The sequence below is a fragment of the Myotis lucifugus genome, unplaced genomic scaffold (assembly GCF_000147115.1).
Source record: "Myotis lucifugus unplaced genomic scaffold, Myoluc2.0 scaffold_184, whole genome shotgun sequence".
NCBI classification, from domain to species: Eukaryota; Metazoa; Chordata; class Mammalia; order Chiroptera; family Vespertilionidae; genus Myotis; species Myotis lucifugus.
In genome coordinates, this window is record NW_005871232.1 from 2,128,303 (window position 1) to 2,147,926 (window position 19,624).

Consider the following 19,624-nt stretch of genomic DNA (forward strand, 5'->3'; position numbering starts at 1 on the left):
ACCACAGCTATACACAATAATTCATTTTACCTCTAACACTTATCTTAAATGTAAAAACATCCCTTGTTTGCTAGTTTCTTTATTTTCATGAGACTGTGGTAAGCACGGATTCAAGAATTTCAAAGCTATGGCTGAGCTGTGTAACGCTAACAAATGCCAAAGTTAAGTTGAGGCTCTAAGGAAAATGTGAGTAAATAAATTGTGGAATATTCACACAGTGGAATACTACTATACAGCAGGGTTTCTCAACCTCTGCATGGGGGTGGGGAGGGCGGTCCTGTGAATTGTAGGACGGTTAGCAGCAACTTTCCCCCCACCTCCTTGTGGCAACCAGAAGTCTCTAGACCAGCCGTGGGCAAACTACGGCCTGTGGGCCGGATCCGGCCCGTTTGAAATGAATAAAACTAAAAAAAAAAAAGACCGTACCCTTTTATGTAATGATGTTTACTTTGAATTTATATTAGTTCACACAAACACTCCATCCATGCTTTTGTTCCGGCCCTCCGGTCCAGTTTAAGAACCCATTGTGGCCCTCGAGTCAAAAAGTTTGCCCACCCCTGCTCTAGACATTACCAAATGTCCCCTGAGGGGCAAAATGACCCCTGGCTTGCAATCACTGCTATGCAGCAATGAGAATGAACAACTTCTAGCCAAACACAAACACTACGGACAACATTGATGACCCTCACAAATATAAGTGGCAAAAGCAGCCAGACAGAAGAGTGTATGCTAGTCAATGGCATTCATGTAACATTCAAAACCAGGCAAAACTAATCAGACAGTTTCCTAGGGAGAGAGTGTCAGTGACTAGAAGGGGCTTCTAGGATTCAGGTATGATTCTGTTTCTTAATGAGGGTGCTGGTTACATAAGTGTATTCAGTTTATGAAAATTCATTGGGCCGCCCACTGAAGATTTATATATTTTTATATGTGTATATTATACTCTAATAAACATGCTCCGCTGCTGCTGCTGCAGAAAGAGGGCATTCAAGGTGATTCGGGAGCGGCTCAGCACCTTTCTAACAGGATGCTCATTCATTCCTCCACAGACCCACCGGGGCCCCTCTGGCCCACCCTGAACTGCAAGACAGAATCCAGTGTGTTCCAATGATGAATGGCAGCTTGTTCCTGAGGAACTTTGTTATCCAGGTGCCAAAGCCAATAAACCCCCCACCCAGCCCATTTTCAATTCACACTTGCCAAGCACAGGCCTAAAATTGATTTCAGTGTGAAACTGAACTAAATGAAGCCCAATAAAAGTAAAGCTCATTCCAGGGCTAAAGAAAATATGGGTCTAGTTCCCTAATCTGAGAGCACTACAAGTGCCCAACGTGGCAACGACTGGTGTTAGTAACGGTAGTGGAGAATGAATTGTGCTGGTTCATTCATGTTCTCACTCTCTTGGGGCCCCTCCCGCCTAATAACTTGCCCTTGCAGATAGTGGACTGGGTGCCAGAGGGGAGGTTGTGGCCATCATGACCTCTGATCTAGGCAGTTAGGCGACTTCAAACCTGGGCCTAATCATCTAATGACCAATGAGTTCATGTTCCAAACAACTTAGCTGAAAGCTCAAAGTATCAGGAGTTACTATTAACCTTCAAACCTTGTGTGTGTGTGTGTGTGTGTGTGTGTGTGTGTGTGTGTGTATTTGCAGATAAATAAATAAGAGAACAATTTTCCATGAGTCCTTTCTGCGTCGGGTACTAACTGCCATTTATTATTCCATACTATCTTTCAAGGATTTTTGTATAGTGAACAGCACTGGACAAAAGAGATAATGTTTCCCTCCAGAGTAAAGGGCCAGCCTTCCTACTGCCCATTTTAAAAGATTTGTGTTCCCTAAGCTTAGAGTTCCTCTCCTGTAATGTAACTCACTGCTTGTGTGGGTATCGTCACGGGAGATGGGGTGTGGGCAAGAGGAACAAACACATACGAATGCTCTCACTGCTTTCTGTGCTATAAGTAATAAAGTCCTTTGTCTCTGACCCAGGAGTCTCATGTTTTCTGCCAGCACCCATGAAACTATGGCAAGCTAATTTATTAGATTGCAAGTAGAATAAAATCAAGACCCTTCACAGTTCTTGACTATATAATTGATTGATTGATGAGTTTTCTGTTTTTGAGAAGTAAATCTCCTACCCAGCCACACAGTTCTCTTAGTTTACCATGTATACTTCCAGAGATAGTCTATGCATTAATAAATATATGTATCTTTTTTTTCTTTTCTCCCAAATATTACCAGGCTATAGACACTGTTTTGGACTTTGTCTTTTTTTACTTAACAAATGCTTAAAGTTCTTTCCATATTGGTATATTTCGGAGATACCTCATCCTTTTTTAACAGTTGCAAATTAGTCCTTACTATGGATATATTATAATAACAAAATAGTACAGAGTATGTACTTAAGCAAGTCTCCTATTGATTGATATTTAGGTTGTCTCCAAGCCTTTGTTTCAAAATGCTGCCAAGAATAACTTTGCACATACATTCATCTTACCATTTACAAGATTTGCGTAGAAAAAAGCTCTAGAATTTGAATTGTTAGCTCAAAGAATATGCTCATTTTAATTTTGATATTTCCAAACATCTCTATGGAGATGGTAGCAATATACATCTCCACTAGCAATGTGTGAGTGCTTGTTCTCTCATGTTGAGCACAGCATGTTGGTTTACGTTTTTACCTATGCCAATCGATAGGTGAAAAATTGAACCTTATACTTTTAATTTGCATATCTTACAATGCATTAGACTGAGCATTTTTCGTATGTTTAAGAGTCATTTGTATTTTCTTTTCTGTGAACTACATATTCCTTCCCCACATGTTTTTGCTATTAGATTGCTGATTTTTTATACTGATTTGTATAGAAGCTCTATATATTTTGGAAAGCAGCCCTATATCTTCTATAAGTTACAAAATTTCCCCTAGGTTGTTGTTTGTCTTCTGTTTTAATTAAAAGGAGAGATTTTTCCCTGGCTGCTGTGGCTAGGTTGGCTGGGTGTCATCCTGGGCATGGAAAGGTTGCCAGTTCAATTCCTGGTCAGGGCATATGTCCGGATTGTGGGCTACATCCCCAGTAGGGGTGTGCAGGAGGCAGCCAATTGATGTTCCGCTCTCATATTGACCTTTCTCTCTCCCTCTCCCTCTCCCTTCCTCTCTCCCTTTCTCTCTCTCTCTCTCTCTCTCTCTCTCTCTCTCTCTCTATATATATATATATATATATATATATATATGATATTTGGCATGCAATTTAAAAAGTGATTTTGTACTCAACTGTATTTTCTTTGTGTGTGGTGTCTGAGTTTGTGTGACACTTAGAAAGGTGGTCTTCCTGATTGATTCTGAGATTATAAAAGATGCATGTTTTCTTCTTGTAGTTTTATGGTGTACTTTTTACAGCTTAATTTTTTGCTCCATCAAACCTCTTCTTTTCAAAATCAATTATTAAAATATACATTAAAATGCTTATCATTATTGATAAGGCTAAGCATAGCTTTTTTTAAAGGATGGTTTTCTGAACTCCATAATCACTTTTTTTTTAATCCCCATCCTGTGACAGGTATGGACCTAGATATAGATATAGAGTGGTTCAAAGTACAATCCACTGAATATACATAATAATGAATCTTATATAGTTAATGCTGTTATCCTATAAAGAGATAGTGGATAGAGTTCTTCAGTAGTAACTTGGTAAAGGAATTTTACTCTACAAAAGTTTGCAATTATATTGTCTAGGAAAATGAAGACCGCCCAGAAGAGGCACACAGCGCTTCCTTGGGAAGGCAGTTTACTTGACAGGTCTCTGTGCTGGTTCTGCACTGGGCTGGCGAGAGGGCTTGGCAAGAATTCCCTTTTCTTATCCACCTGGTTACTAGAGACCAAGCCGTTTTCTCTCTGACATTTTCGGCCCCAAGGTATCCTGACCTGCTGTAGGTGATATTTATTTTCCACCCTAACAGCCGGATAGCATTATAGGAAAGAAAAAAAACTTAATTTATTTTAGATTGAATATATACAGTCACATTGTTTTCAAAATAGCTGTAGCCAAATTCACTTCAAAAAAGGCAGAAGGAAAAAGAAAGTAAAAGAAAGCTGCTGTCCAAAAGAAATCAATGTTAAATCAGAAAACCTGCTGCTAATTTAAGAACTGTCATTAGCTTGAGTCAGCTAATCTTTTCAAGCTTAAATATCTGCACTACATGTCTGCCTTTTCTTTTTTTAAAAAAATATATTTTATTGATTTTTTACAGAGAGGAAGGGAGAGGGATAGAGAGTTAGAAACATCGATGAGAGAGAAACATCCATCAGCTGCCTCCTGCACGCCCCCTACTGGGGATATGCCCGCAACCAAGGTACATGCCCTTGACAGGAATCAAACCTGGGACCCTTGGGTCCACAGGCCGACGCTCTATCCACTGAGCCAAACCGGTTAGGGCTGCCTTTTCTTTTACTTACTACATTAATAATGAGTAATCTCTGTGAATATAAGACAACATATTATTTTAAAAATCCAAATGAGATCAAAGTTAATCAGAACTCATAATCAGATAAACCATGGCAAGAAATCTATTAGCTTGGGTAGAAGAGGCATGATTATTTAATTTGATTCATTCTTAGTAATTTTAGATGATAGTTAGGAAATATATATAAATGTTCAGCATTTTGCCCAGGAGGTACTTACATATTTTCCTCAGAAATGCTAGAATTACACCGACCATGTACCAGGAAAAGAAAGGCCCATTTTTGGAGGGCTCTTCCAATGTGGGTTCTTCATACCCACGGCCGTCAATGTGACAAAGGAATCCTTTTAGATTTATTCCCATTGGAACATACCAGGTTCAGTAGGGAGGTCCGGAGAGTTACATTATCAAGAATCACAAGTTACTTTTTTAAAAAAATCATGCTACTCTCTTGATTGTGATTGGAAGCGGGGCAAATTTCCAGGAATAAATAGTCACCACAGCCAAGAACAGCTGACTAAGAAAGAATGATCTCCAGATTTTTCCAGAAAGCTGTCTGCTCATTAGGTAATGGTAAAACAGCACAAGAATGGCAAGCTTTAAAATATTCCAGCTGGAATATTTCATTTTAAATATTCCATGAGGAATGCAACTATCACAGAAGTCTGCATTAAGTGGTAAACAGCCTAACATTTTTGAGAAGAAAAAAAATCTGAAAAGGGCAAACAGCATCCTGAAGTAGAGAAAATCATCTGTTACTAGCTACCTGGCAGCCCGGGGGCATGGCACAGTGCTCCATTTTGTGCGGTGAGGGAATCAGGGTAGGCCATGGTTCTTAAACCACACGGAAGTGAAGCACCTCCTAGCCAGCTTTTAAAGAACCCAACACAGACCAACTCAATCACATTTTCAGGGAATGGGATCTAGGCATCAATATTGCGTGAAACTTAGCAAGAGAGAAAAAGTAGGCTCAATAATCTCTAAGGTCCCACCGAGATCTCAGTAATTAAGGGAAGCATTCAGGACACGTGTGATGTATGGGAAACAAGAAAGCATAATGCCCACACAGGTGTAAAGAGCATCCTAAGTAGGAACTCTGAGATATCAGCAGAGAATGATATTCTCAAATGAGCCATGAGTCCCTACACATGAATAATAAATACTCTTGATTAATAAAAACAGCAACAGCCTGGATGGCATTGCTCAGTGGTTGAGCATCAACCTATGAACCAGGAGGTCGAGGTTCCATACCTGGTCAGGGCACAAGCCTGGGTTTCAGACTCGATCCCCAGTGTGGGGCGAGCAGGAGGCAGCCGATTAATGACTCTCTCTCATCATTGATGTTTCTATCTCTCTCTCCCTTTTCCTTCCTCTCTAAAATCAATAAAAAATATTTAAAAAATTATAGCACAGTAATAAATATGCTTCTTTATCAATATATTGAATAACAAGATCTAGCTACTTAGGTAGACAGTTATAATAACTACCTTAATTTTGTTGTAATAAAGAACATAGATATTGTTGATATCAAGCTCTGTCTATATCAACTTTTTAAGGTAATGACTATTTCTACATTTTTTAAAAAGAGAAACTTTTATAAAATCCCCAAGGACAGCTTTTATTGAATTTAGAGAGAGGAAAGAAGAGAGAGAGAGAAATATGGATGTGAGAGTGAAACATCAATAGGTTGCCTCCCACACTCTCCCCAACCTGGGATAGAATCCACAACCTTTCAGTGTATGGGATCAGGCTTCAAACAACTGAGCCACACCAGCCAGGGCCTACTTCTACATTTTCTATGCAACTATACACAAAGCCAATCAGGATGAGATCATGAAGACTGACATGGCTTCAGAATCGTTTGTTCCATGGAAATAAGGTAATCAGGATGAATTAGCAAAGAATTAATTTAGTTCTTGTGGGTGTAAAATAAATGTACACCCACAAGAGAAAAATTTGAAAGTACAGCCTTTTCTATATCAAAGCTCAAGTGTTCATTTTTAGAAGCATAAAAAATATGTATAATTAGCTGAATCACTTAATTCATAGGTTATAGCATTTATAGTTCTAGAACTCCCACTGAAAAGGAAGCCACGTGTGTTTTGCAGCACACAGTTAACTTGGTATAGGCCCAGAAAGAAACCCTTCATTCCAAACATCATTCAGGTGTCCTTGAGTTTCTGCCTGAGACAACACGAAGTACTAGGCCACTGAAACGGGCCAACTTGGGTTGCCTCTACTATTATATTAGCTCACAAGAAGGCCCTAGAAATTTTACCTCATCTCTCTATGTTAGTGTCCTTGTCTATGAGTTGTAATACTTATAACTACCCATCCTGGGGAGCTGCTAGGATAGTTAAGAAGAACTTCTCAATAAGCTTTGATGAGCATGATGAGATAAAGGGAATGTGCACGTCAAAGGAACCCCACTATAATTCAGGGAGGTGGCAATTACCCTCAAGGACACACCACCCATATCAAGCCGAGTCTCCTAGAAGTGTGTTAACTACATCCAGAAGATGCTCTAAACCACAGTGTTCAACATGGGTCTCAGCCACCCTTCTGAATGTAGCCCTGTATGTGGCCCACTGAAGGCTGTATTTTGTTACCTCTGTGTATTTTCTTACACATTTGCAACTCGTTCTACAAACGAGGCTGTATGTGACACAGGCTTCTTGAACCATGAAAGATTAAAATTCTATGCTGACCCGTGGAAATGCCAATGAAACCTCTAGTCCATCCAGAGAACAGGCCTGTAGCTTGTGGGGCTTTGGGAACTTGTAACTCATGAATGCCCGACTGTGCAGCGCTCGCATAATGAACAAGGCAAGGTCTAGAGTTACATGTAAGTCACTGCAATTATTTCTAAGGACACTTATTCTTGAGTGTATGCATTCACCCACGAGAACACTGAAGCTTTGTATTATTAAGGTGAAATGTTGGGTTCGATTCTAAACACTACTGTTCCTAAAACTGGCCACAGAGCCTCATCCAAACTAACATTTATTGCCTTTTCACGGCATTTGCTAAAATCCACATCTTCTAAAGATTATGCGACATTCCAAAAAGCTGGTGAGGAAAATTCCTTTCAAAGCAACATCATCTTTTTTGATTCTTCACTGTGTTAATCTGCAACCACTAAAATTAAATTTAAATGTATATTGAAGTGATCAGAATACTCTTTACTCTGACAGTCTTCATAACAATTATATCTGTTACATGCATGAAAGGAAAAGAAGAATCATTGAAAACCTGGCATTCATACTTAGGAGGCAGTCACTTCCAACTCTGCCACTAAGGGTGGCTTCTTAAGGTGTTATTTAACCTCAATAAGCCTTCCAGTTCTCAACCATAACATGAGGATAAGAACATCAACTACTTCATAGGATGGGACTAGACACTGTATGGAAAGTCCTGGAATACATACTTGCTCCTTTCCCTTGGGGAACCCAGTTGGATCAACAAGGTACCTTTCTGAAAGCCACGGCAGACTTACAATGTCACCAAGAACTAATATTGTGTGATGTTTAAAAGGCTTATTAGCTCTGGCCGGTGGGGCTGAGTTGATTGGGTGTTGTCCCATGCACCTAAAGGTTGCTGGCTGGTAGGAGGCAGCTGATTGATGTTTTGATTTCACATCAATGTCTCTCTCTCTCTCTCTCTCTCTCTCTCTCTCTCTCAAAAATGATTTAAAAAATCTTTTTTAAGAAAAGGTTTATTAAATAAAAGCCTCAACCCTGAGAAGAAAATGGAAGAAACCAGGTATTTACGATGACCCAGATTTTTCCATTCAATAAATGGGGCTAGACAACATATTCTTGCTGTTCTTGCTGTCTGTGCTGAGACTTTGGCATTATTTTGTTTCCGAGGTGTCTTGCACTGTGAAGACATGGATTCTGTGATTTAATCTCTTTTTAAATTGATTTCAGAGAGGAAGGGAGAGGGAGACAGAGACAGAAACATCAATGACGAGAGAAATTCATTGATTGGCTGCCTCCTGCATGCCCCCTACTGAGGACGGAGCCCACAACCTCGGCATATGCCCTGAACGGGAACTGAACCGTGACCTCCTGGTTCACAGATCAACACTCAACCATTAGCCAAGGTTCTGTGATTTAACTTATATACTGTCACACTCCTCTCTTCATTCAAATAATGTAACCCCTCCCCAGCAAAGGACTTCAACCTCATGTCCTGCAATTAAACCCAGCCAATACTAGGCTCCTCCATGTGAGCATGGGCTCCAGCCTCTTACACAGAATCGGAGTCCAGGCCTTCGCGGTGCCTAACATTGAGGCTATGGCCCAGGACCGCTGAAAACGTGGACTTCCTGACCTACATCGGTAGCATGAGACAACTCCCCAAGATGCTTCTTCCAAACTCCATGGAAGGTGCCTTTTACAACCTCACAATTTGCAGGCACTCCTCACTGGTCCCCAGTGGAAGGGAGGATTATCTGGTTGCCGACATCCTTCAGCCTTGATCTCCAGTTGGGTCAAATTTTTATTGTGTGAAAACTACATTGGTGGCCTGGTTTCCTTTTATCATCTACAAATCACAGTTAAAACTTGGCTCAAGTATTAGCAGCTTTAGTGGAAACAAATCATTCCAATTATGCTGCGGAATCCTGACATGATTGTAAGGTTAAGCAATAAAAACTATTACCCATACTTGTTGCGTCTGAGAACAAAGAAAATTTATTTTCCAATTACATACTTTATGTCACCACAAGGAATGAAATGTGTGTGATGGTGAGGGTAACATGCATCTGCTAGTATATATACCATTTACTCTTTTTTAAAAAGCGCTGGGGAATGTCTCTAAATAGGATTCATTATTATCATCTTGAGATATATTAGCAGTAGGCAGCTGCCAAAATATTTTACAAATGAAGCAGTAATACTTTAGTAGTTACCTAAGTCAGCTGTGTTTGCTACTTGGCATTAAGTCTCATTCCCTCTATGAAATCAACAACTTATAACCACAGAGGAGCTGATAAGGTTTTAGCTTCTCCCGTGGGTAACTCTCTAAAGACAGTTCAGTTACATGAGTTCCCTTCTGAGTTCACAAATTTGCTTCATGAGATGGGGGAGGCCTGCCTGAGTGACTGCACAGGAAACCCCGGGACAGTGCCTGCCACATAGGAAGTGCTCAGGGCTGGTCATGAGCAAGTCACAACAGAGTAGGAACATTCTCACAAAGCATACCTTGAAAAGGAAAACTGATAAATACGCAAATTTCATAGGTGGGATATTAATGCATAAGTTTGATTAGATGTCTTCTTATTCATATGGCTAACTTAAACACGATGGAAGAATACAAATTTTTAATTTTTAGTAACTACTGAAAACGTTGTATTAGTGACTCGATGGGCCAAGAATAGTAATTACTCATATAATTTAGGAAAAGACTCTATTGCAGTGGTTCTCAACCTTGGCTGCACAGTAGAATCACCTGGGAATATTTTTAAAATCCTGATTTCTGGGCCTCATCCTCCGGAAATTCTGTTTCTTTGTTACTAATGTTGTGGCCCCACCCCATAACAAAGAAACAGAATTTCCGGAAGATGAGGCCCAGATCAGGATTTTAAAAAGATTCCCAGGTGATTCTAATGTGCAGCCAAGGTTGAGAACCACTGCTCTATTGGGATTCAGCAGTGTAGTGTAGACTCACCTGGCAGGACCACGTAGTTATTTGGAAACAATGGAAATGGGTGGGTTTAGGGGTAAAGCTGGGAATTCTCAGACCTACAGCAGGACTGAGAGGCTTTAGTGTGTAACTGAACTTGGTCTAACTTTCGCCTTGTATAGTTTTATCTGTATTGCACACTTCACAATCACTGGCATCTTTTTTTAAAATATATTTTTATTGATTTCAGAGAGGAGGGGAGAGGAAGAGAAAGGTAGAAACATCAATGATGAGAGAGGATCATTGGTCAGTTGCTTCCTGCACACCCTCTACTGGGGATCGAGCCCGCAACTCAGGTATGTGCCCTGACCAGGAATCCAACCATGACCTCCTGGTTCATAGGTCGATGCTCAACCACTGAACCACACCAGCAGGGCTTTCTAAAAAAATTTATTTATTTCATAAAATGACTAAACCGTTTGAGAAGGCTTAAGGAAGAATAAGCAAGGTTAGGGGTGGGGTTTGAATTTTCTAAAGAGAAACAGGCTAGCGGCTAACTCATTAGTCAACAGAGCCAAATATCAACAGTACAACGATTGAAATTTCTTTTGAGAGCCAAATTTTTTAAACTTAAATTATATAGGCAGGTACATTTTTATTAACTTAATTAGGGTACTCCTAAGGCTTAGGAAGAGCCACACTCAAGGGGCCAAAGAGCCGCATGTGGCTCGAGAGCCACAGTTTGCCAACCACTGGCTAGCCGCTAGCCAGTCACAAAATATTTCAAAATAGTAAAGTTGCATTTTCCAAACACTGTTCTTTGGTCTGTATTTCTGTCTCCAGAATGTCAAAACAAAATGCTAAAGCTAAATCACTGATAACCAACCTGGAAGTGTTTTTGGTTTTTTTTCTTGTTCAGCTTTTAGTTTTTGTTTTTAGTAGAGGGGAAATATTTCCCAGTTAAAAAAAAAAAAGGAAACAGCCCTAGCCGGTTTGGCTCAGTGGATAGAGCGTCAGCTGCGGACTGAAGGGTCCCAGGTTCGATTCCGGTCAAGGGCACATGCCTGGTTGTGGGCTTGATCCCCATTAGGGGACATGCAAGAGGCAGCCAATCAATGATTCTCTCTCATCATTGATGTTTCTATCTCTCTTTCCTTCTCCCTTCTCTCTGAAATTAATAAAGATATATATATATATATATATATATATATATATATATATATATATATATTTTTTTTTAAAGGAAACAAAGCTGTAGCAGAAAATGGGCATGTGGTCAGGAGAAAAGCGCGGGGAGAGCAGTTAGGTGATGGTCCTCTGGCTTAGTGGCAGCATCACCAACTAGCTAGCCAGAAAGACGGCCATAAGTTTTAGCAAAGCTCTTAAATGCTGTGTATCAACTGTAATATAAAGAGCTTGAAGATGAGCTCTTAGTTTTCCTTCCAGAAATTAAACAATAAAATACATTTGAAAGAGGGAGCAGCCTAACTAAAAAGTAAATAATTTAACATTTTAACTTAGTAGCTTTAAAAAGTCAGTTGGGAATTTTATTGCTTTGGGCCCAAGGCCACTGTAAGACTGACTGGGCAGAAAGTTGAAAGACTATCAAGGTTTTGGGTAGGGTGGTGCCATTAGAAAAAGTAAATGCTGTGTTTAGAACAGATTTAAAGACAGAGTTTGAAAGAACTAAAAAACTATAATTAAAGAATATAAGGCTTTAGTAGCTATAGTTAATTATGGCAAGCACAGTTCCTGGTTGGGCTATTCAATAAATATATGTCGAGTAGATGAAGTGAACAAACACATAAGTGAGACCTGACAGAAACTAAAAAGGGAAAGGATTTTAGAGACTTTAGGAAAACAAAATACACAATGGGACCACCACCAAAGGACCAAAAAGTTAATTCAGGATTTTAGCAGTAAAAAAAAAAAGCAAATAAAAATCATCACCAATGTTTTGAATTGCTGATTCTGCTAGAAGTTGGGAAGGCATGAATTATCCATAAGTAATGATTAGGGGAAAGGTGGAGATGAATGAGGTAATGGGGAGAAACCTCAGACTTTATTGTAGGCAGTTTGACTTGCTAAGTAAAGTCTGCAAGTGATTTTTAAAGCACATATGGGGCATAAATTAAAAAGAAAAAGTAATTGTAGTAAAATTAGAGTGGATGTAGAAGCTTGGTGGGAGAATACCTTTCTATTTAATAGATGGGATGCTGCCTGATTTATGAATCATTCAATAAAGCCAATTAGATCTTTAATTAAAAAAAACTTAGTGGATAAAAAAGAATGTTTTAAATAACAAAACATATAAAGCAGATGTTAACTAGATATTTAAAGCAAATATAAACCTAACCTAGAAATGATCAAGTTTAATGATGCAGCTTTTGATATATTTATGTAAGTGTTTTATGGAAGCTTACTTTTATTGCCAAAATTTAATATTTAGTGCTCAACAGAGCTTGTCATGTTTATGTTACAGTTGTGTTTCCACAGTACCAGTTAGAGCAAAACCAACTTCAGTAGTAAGTTTGACATGCAGAAAGAGTTGCTGATAAGATGTTAAAGGAAGTCACACCAGCCAACTGATGGAAGTCATTTTATACACAATGTGTTATCAAAGGCAAGTTATATTTCAAGTTTTAACCCAGTGGCTCTTTTGCAGAGAGAAAAAGTATTTCCATCTTGTGCACCAATTTGTTCTAAATTAAAAAAAATATTTGGTCATCAAAAAGGCAGAAGAAAATAAAACCCAAATTTTTAATAAACCTCGTATTTATGATCAACCAATGAACCTTCATGAAAAGCTTTATTTACTTTTTATCCAAAGAGAAGCAAAGGGAGCTTAGACACTGGTGTGAGTTTGAGAAAGGAATTGCCCCTATACCTGGTGCTGGGCTTGGGTAGAGAGGGACCAGATAGCATTAGGGGCTCTGAAAACCAAGGGCACTGGGTATGCTTCTGAGTTCAAATAGACCCCAGGGGAGAGGAGGCATTAGGCTCCGCAGCCCACAGAGCCCCTAAAGTCCCAGCACAGTCCCAGCAGTGTGCTGGGAGAATGAAGTATCAAGCCTCACTGTCGCCCCCCCCCCCGACCCCCCCCCGCCCCCGCCCGAGTTGTGCAGGAGCAGCACAGGGACTCCGGATCCCCAAAGAGAGCATGGAAGAAGCAAGGAGAGGTGCCAAAGCGGAAGGGCCTTTCAGACAGGAATGTGCTTGTACTGCACCAGCACTGAGGAGGAGGCAGGACAATGAGCATCTCAAGGACCCTGCACAGGCAGAGGCCACCGAGACGCGGGGAGCATCCCCCAGCCCAGGCCTTTACAACTTTGTAGGAGAAGGGATTACATTAAATATATCTGGCTGAAGCTTACTATTCTTAAAATGTCCCCTTAATAAGAATGATGTAGGTATGATATGAAACATGAATGGTACATAGGAATCGAGATGAGGCTGAGATTCCTGCCTAGTTTATACACACCGATCCTTCCATAAAAACAAATAAAAAATGTGTGGTTATAATATAAAATCATCTCATGAAAAACATCAAAGAGCTGAGGGAGGAGGAGAGGAGTCCTAAAGTTAAAATGCCACAACGGTGCTGCTTTTACAGGGAAGCTTATTTTTTTTAAACATTGAAAAGTTGTGGTCTAATCAGTTAATTTGTATGCAGCAGTGTACACTTTCACATACAATTACTGGCCTAGGCTTTAAAACACAATGCTTTGTTACAGACCCAATCTGTCCACTTCTCTGATGGGTCTGAATACGGTATTCCTGTCTTAAACAACGAATTCTAAGAGCTGACAAGACAGCAAGAAACTGCCAGGCCAAATGCTGCAGAAAAGCAGGAACCTGAGAGGTAAGCAAGCAGGGAGGCACTTGTATCCTGGTAGGGGGCGGATCCGAGCTGATGGACAGCCTCACGGGGAGGTGGAACTAATCAGAGCCCAGAACCCACCAAGTGGGGCGAATAAAAAGGCCTTCCTTACACGGAGGGTCCTAAGAGTCACTCCCTACAAATAAGAGTGAACCAGAATAAACCCACCGCCCACTCTGAAAGGCTGCAAGGGCAGGTGCCTTGGCAATGAAAGTACACGTGGGGAGGTGGGGTCCCCCAGATGTTGTATACAAGGGCTGTCCCTTGTGTGCAACATTGCAAGTCAAATTTACGTCCCCTGGGTGGTCTAAAAAACTTGTAGTGGGCTAAAGTGGTCCCAGACTAGTAATGCCACCAGGCACCTGGCAGAAACAAAAGCAAATGGGAGAGGGGGGTGCGGGAGGCCATTCATCCTAAGCCTCGGAAAAATCCCTGAGTAATTTTTCAGTGGTAATGACAAATACCCAGGCAATAATAAGCAAGCCCACAAGAACAGACAGATAACAGGGATGGGGGAGTGGTCTGGGGGAGGGGGATCAAAAAAAAATCTAGATCCCAAAGCAAATTCATTCTCTAATGAATTCTGTAGCCACTTATGCAACTAATATTTATTGAGCACCTACTCTGTGCCGGGCTCTACGCCAGGCTGCTGGGCGTATATGCCATTTCAGCTGTCATATGAACAAATCACCCAGGGATGAAAGGTTAGTTGAACTGCCATTATGTTTATGTATTTACTGTTCCTTTCTGTGTTTTCCTAAGACTTCCAAACACAAGAACCCGTGAGTGTCCATTATTTAGTGATAGATTTTGAAACGCACAGTAATCTCCAAGGACTGAGATTGACACTGTTGATTCCTTTCCCAGACTTTCAGTCCCTAAAGGTTCCATGTTCGCGTTAAGCCTAATTATCCCCTAAGCAAACCACAGAGCCACGTGCAGAAGCAAAAAAGTGATGAAAGACAAGGAAAATTACCTCAGAGACATTGAACTCGGAGTTAAGTACATCTATCTTTACCTGTAAAAGTCCAAACAGATGATCTTTAGAGAAAACCATGAATTGGACATTAATTTTAAGGTAGAACTGGAAACAGCTGAAGGCATAAGAAGGGTGGAAAGAATTTAGTCCATAATTTACTTATACATAGATTGCCTTTCTTGGCCAAGGTGGTTGACAAAGTCTTGCTAATATTTGGGTTACTCTGGTGCATTTTTACACTAATTATCAACCTTTGTCTCCTGTCTAGCTTTTCACAATAAGGATTTAAATAGCCTCTACACTTCAACATTTCCTTACTCTTATTATATACTAGAGTCCCAGTGCATGAAATTCGTGCACGGGTAAGGGTCCCTAGCAGCTGTCCGCTGCTGGTCAGGGCCTCCCTTCCTGCGGTGGCCGGCTGGCCCCGCCCCCGATTGGGGGAAGGGCTGATTGGGGGTGGAGCCAGCTGGGAGGAGGGGCCGAGGGCAGTTGGTGGCCTCACCCTTTGGTCGAACTTCTGGTCAAACTCCTGGTCAAGGGGACAATTTGCATATTAGGCTTTTATTATATAAATATTCTGGTGGCTGTCATTTACTGAGCCTTCAGAATGGTATGACTTGTGCTTTCTTCTCCTTGTTTGCCAGACCACAGCAGTGTAATAATAATAATAATAACAATAGCTACTTACTCTGGGCCTGGAACTGTACAAGACACTTTTTAGGAGTTATTTACTCCTGAGAACAATTGTAAGGGGTAAGTCATTGTTACTCCCATTCTGTGCTCCAACTTGGACAGATCTGAATTCAAATCCTGTCCTGCTTTTGTCATTTCTCCTCCCTAAAAGATAAGGCTCAGTTTCCTGGGTGAAGGCTGCTCTGGGGATGAAATGAAATACAGTGCGGCTGAGTACCTGGCCTCTAGGAAGCTGCAATGGTTACTCATCATGAAATTCATGTCTTGCCTTAGGCAGCATCTTCACCTAGCTAGACCAGTGGTCGGCAAACTGCAGCTCGCGAGCCACATGCGGCTCTTTGGCCCCTTGAGTGTGGCTCTTCCTAAGCCTTAGGAGTACCCTAATTAAGTTAACAACAATGTACCTACCTATACAGTTTAAGTTTTAAAAATTTGGCTCTCAAAAGAAATTTCAATCATTGTACTGTTGATATTTGGCTCTGTTGACTAATGAGTTTGCCGACCACTGAGCTAGACAATCTGTTGCATTTATGAAGACTGTTACACTGTCAATACCCCTTCACTTCCTTCCCAACCACTGGCTTGTTTGATCCTTTGGAAAATATTTTAATACCTTATTGACCTTTTGAGTAACTGTCTGTCAGCCTTGGAAAATGCTAATCCAGGAAATGATGCAAGAAGAAAGGACCAGGACTTTGCCTTTCTTTCCAGTCTTCTGGAAGTAGTCTGCCTCCTTCCTTCTCCTAGATTTATGTGTGTGTGAAAGGGGTGTGGGGGTAGCCAGTGTTGGAGGTAAGTCAAGGGGGGTAGGAAGGGATGTGACATATAGGTGTCCTAGGTTTCCAAAAAAGGAATGTGCCACCTTCCCTTATAAAAGATCATGTCTCTTTTTCTTTTTCTCAAGCTTGTGAGAAAATCATCCTACTTTCTCTTATTTAAACCAAAACTACGTACTTACTCTTCTCACAGTGGTCTGGATTGAAAGGCTATATTCATCAACGTGACAGAAAATCCTGGGAAAGATGTATTCACCCCAGTGTACTGCCTAGCACACAGTAGGGACTCAACAAATAGTTGAAGTTACTGCAGTGACTGTAGTGTGTCCTCTGCTGGTAATGCAGAAAATAATGCAAAGCTTCCTCACTTTTAAGATAGCCTCCTATATCAGCAAGATTCACCTGTCAAATAATTAATTAGTTGAGAAATCACACAGGTGGACAGATTTGTGTTTGGCCTGCAAGGTTTCAAAATACATTTTGAATGAACATTTAAAGCTTCAGAGATTTCATAGACATTTATAGCTGGCTTGCTCTACCCAAGAGTATCTACCTGGTCCTTCTGGGAACTTGTGCTGGTGCCTGGATTATAACTGTGTTCTCGAAATCAAAGTTCACAAGTCCTGTTAGCTATATCAGGTGTTAATTTGATTATAGAAAGACCTCCCCCAACACACACCACCGAAACAAAAGCTAGAAGGCTCAAAATGTGTAAATACACAACCCAAACCCTCCAGCCCTCAAATTCTCTCTGAAAATTTGACTCTGCAGTTCCCACTATCAGCTTGTAAAGCCCTGTTCTCAAACCCTCCACTTCACGGGTTCTTGCTAACCAGAGGCATGAAGAGGAAAGACCAGGGCCCCTTCACTCCTAATGCTTGAAAAAGCCCTCCCACCCCCAGCAGAACTGCGAAGGAATTCTTGATGCAAGCAGGGAGAAAGCTTTAAAACTCCACTGACATAAAAAGGCTACTAAATGCCACAGTAGCTTGTCATTTAGAAGGTACCATTTAGAATTTTATAGAAATTAATCAAATTAAATAGGCCTAAAACACAAGTGATTTTCACTTGACACTATTTTAAAATATATACAATACTGAGAGTCTCCCCACTTTAAAATAAAAATCATTCCTATAAAGGCAGATAGATCCTGACCATTCTCCCTTTTCACATGGATGCCACCTCCCTCCTGGCCCCTCCTTTGCTGGCCCAGTGTGGTCCCTTGAAACCACAGGGCCCCCTTTACCTTACTGCTCAAGCCCACACTTCTAGCCCCTGCATGGCCCCTTCACTCTCCTTCCCCAATTCTTGATTTTCCATTGCTCCTCCAACCCATCACAAATACTCCTTAAAGATATTTCAGTAATAAGCATTATATAATACTAGCTAGAGGCCTGGTGCACGAAATTTGTGCACTGAGGAAGGGGTCCCTCAGGCTGGTCTGCGCCCTCTCACAGTCTGGGAGCCCTCGGGGAATGCCCAACTGATGACTTAGGCTGGCTCCCCACAGGAGTCGGACATCCTTAGCACTGCCACAGAGGCGGAAGAGGCTCCCACCACCGCCACTGCGCCAGCAGTGAGCAACACTCCCCCTGTGGGAGCATACAGACCACCAGGGGGCAGTTCCTGTGTTGAGCATCTGCCCCCTGGTGGTCAGTGCACATCATAGTGACCGGTGGTTCCGCCATCAGGCAAAAACCGGCTCTCCGACATCCCCCGAGGGGTCCTGGATTGTGAGAGGGCACAGGCCAGGCCAAAAGACCCCACCAATGCACGATCGCAGCTGGGGAGGGATATGGGAGCTTGGCCAGCCGGGACGAACTGTGGGAGGGCTCCAGGGTGTATCCGGCCCATCTCACTCAGTCCTGATCGGCTGGATCTCAGCAGCAAGCTAACCTACTGGTCGGAGTGTCTACCCCCTGGTGGTCAGTGCATGTCATAGCAAGCGGTTGAGCGGCCTTAGCATATCATTTGCATATTACACTTTGGTTGAACGGCCAACCAGATGACTGGACACTTAGCATATTAGGCTTTTGTTGTATAGGATAGTAATGATACGATTATACATTACTGATATATTACATTAATGATACATTACTACTACTTACAGTAATGAATATTTATTGAGCACCTACTATGTGCCAAGCACAAGTTTAACTATTTAAGAGAAGTCAGTCCATTGAGCTACCCCCACCATCACCTGAGGCTTGCAGTGTGGTAGCTAAAGATGAGTGCCCAGCAGTCAGACTGCTGGCTGGGATCTTAAGGCTTGCCGACCACCTCGGGTGTGGTCCAAACGCTGTCTACAGGGCTCCTTGAGTCTATGATTACTGCTTCCATATTTAAGGATGTGAAATTTACAGAAGTCCCTATCGCTAAGTGGAAAAGGAACCTTTGTCTTTGGCAAGCCCTCTGTTTCCCATAAAAGCGATGTCCTGGATTAATTCTGGATAAAACGGAGCCTCCTCAAGACAATCCCCTCATCTTACTCCAAGGCGAGGAGTCTCCCATGACTGAACTTGAGGTGCCACCAGAGCCAACAGGGAGCTGACTTAAGCTAAGGGTTAAATCCTGCCAGTGTAGAGGAGCAATTTCCTCCAGCAAGTCTAGATAATTGCCGCTTCCTCTATGAAAGTCCGTCATTGGAGTCCAAGAAGGGTCAATGGACAAAGTTCCAATGACCGTCGCTGGCGTGCACCCAGAGGCCAGACCTGGCAGAAGCCGGGCCGGCTCGGCCCTCCACCCGCTCGGTATCCTACAGAAGAAAAGGCGGGTCTGGAGAAGCTCTTGGGAAGAAAGGACGCGTCCCAGCTGTGGTCCTTCCTCTTGACGGGGACCTACTCTGCAGGCTCCGGGGGTCTGGCCGGGGCGTGACCACTCCGGAGCGCGGAGGTTCCTAGAGGCGCGGGGCGGAGGGGCGCCGGCGGGCGAGGGCTGCCCCGGGAATCCCGGCCGAGCCCGCTCGCCAGCTTCCCTCCTCCCCGCCCTCCTCCTCCTCCTCCCCCTGGCGCCCCAGCCTCCGCGCCGCGGCTGCCTCCTCCCGGGGAGGGTGGGATCCCAGTGCCCCGGGGGGTTCGGCGCCCCCCGGGTGGAGGGGAGCGGGAGGCGGGCGACTCGAAGCCTACCGTCCTCGGCTTCTTGACCCCTCGACCATGCTGGCTGCGGCGGCGCGCGGCGGCGTTGGGACTTCGGAAGCCCGGTTCCTG

The 19,624-nt window shown here is 42.3% G+C and overlaps 1 protein-coding gene and 1 long non-coding RNA gene across 2 annotated transcripts in view; both read right to left on the minus strand.

The window, feature by feature from the left end:
• Positions 1 to 19,624, minus strand: part of PAPSS2 (3'-phosphoadenosine 5'-phosphosulfate synthase 2) — an 84,195-nt gene that overhangs the window by 53,287 nt on the left and 11,284 nt on the right. The gene's annotated exons all lie outside the window — the stretch shown is intronic.
• LOC111827548 lies at positions 18,523 to 19,589 on the minus strand. The gene is made up of 2 exons (XR_002831165.1): positions 19,544 to 19,589; positions 18,523 to 19,173 (listed from the first exon to the last, which is right to left on the minus strand). It is a non-coding gene; the product is annotated as an uncharacterized LOC111827548 (long non-coding RNA).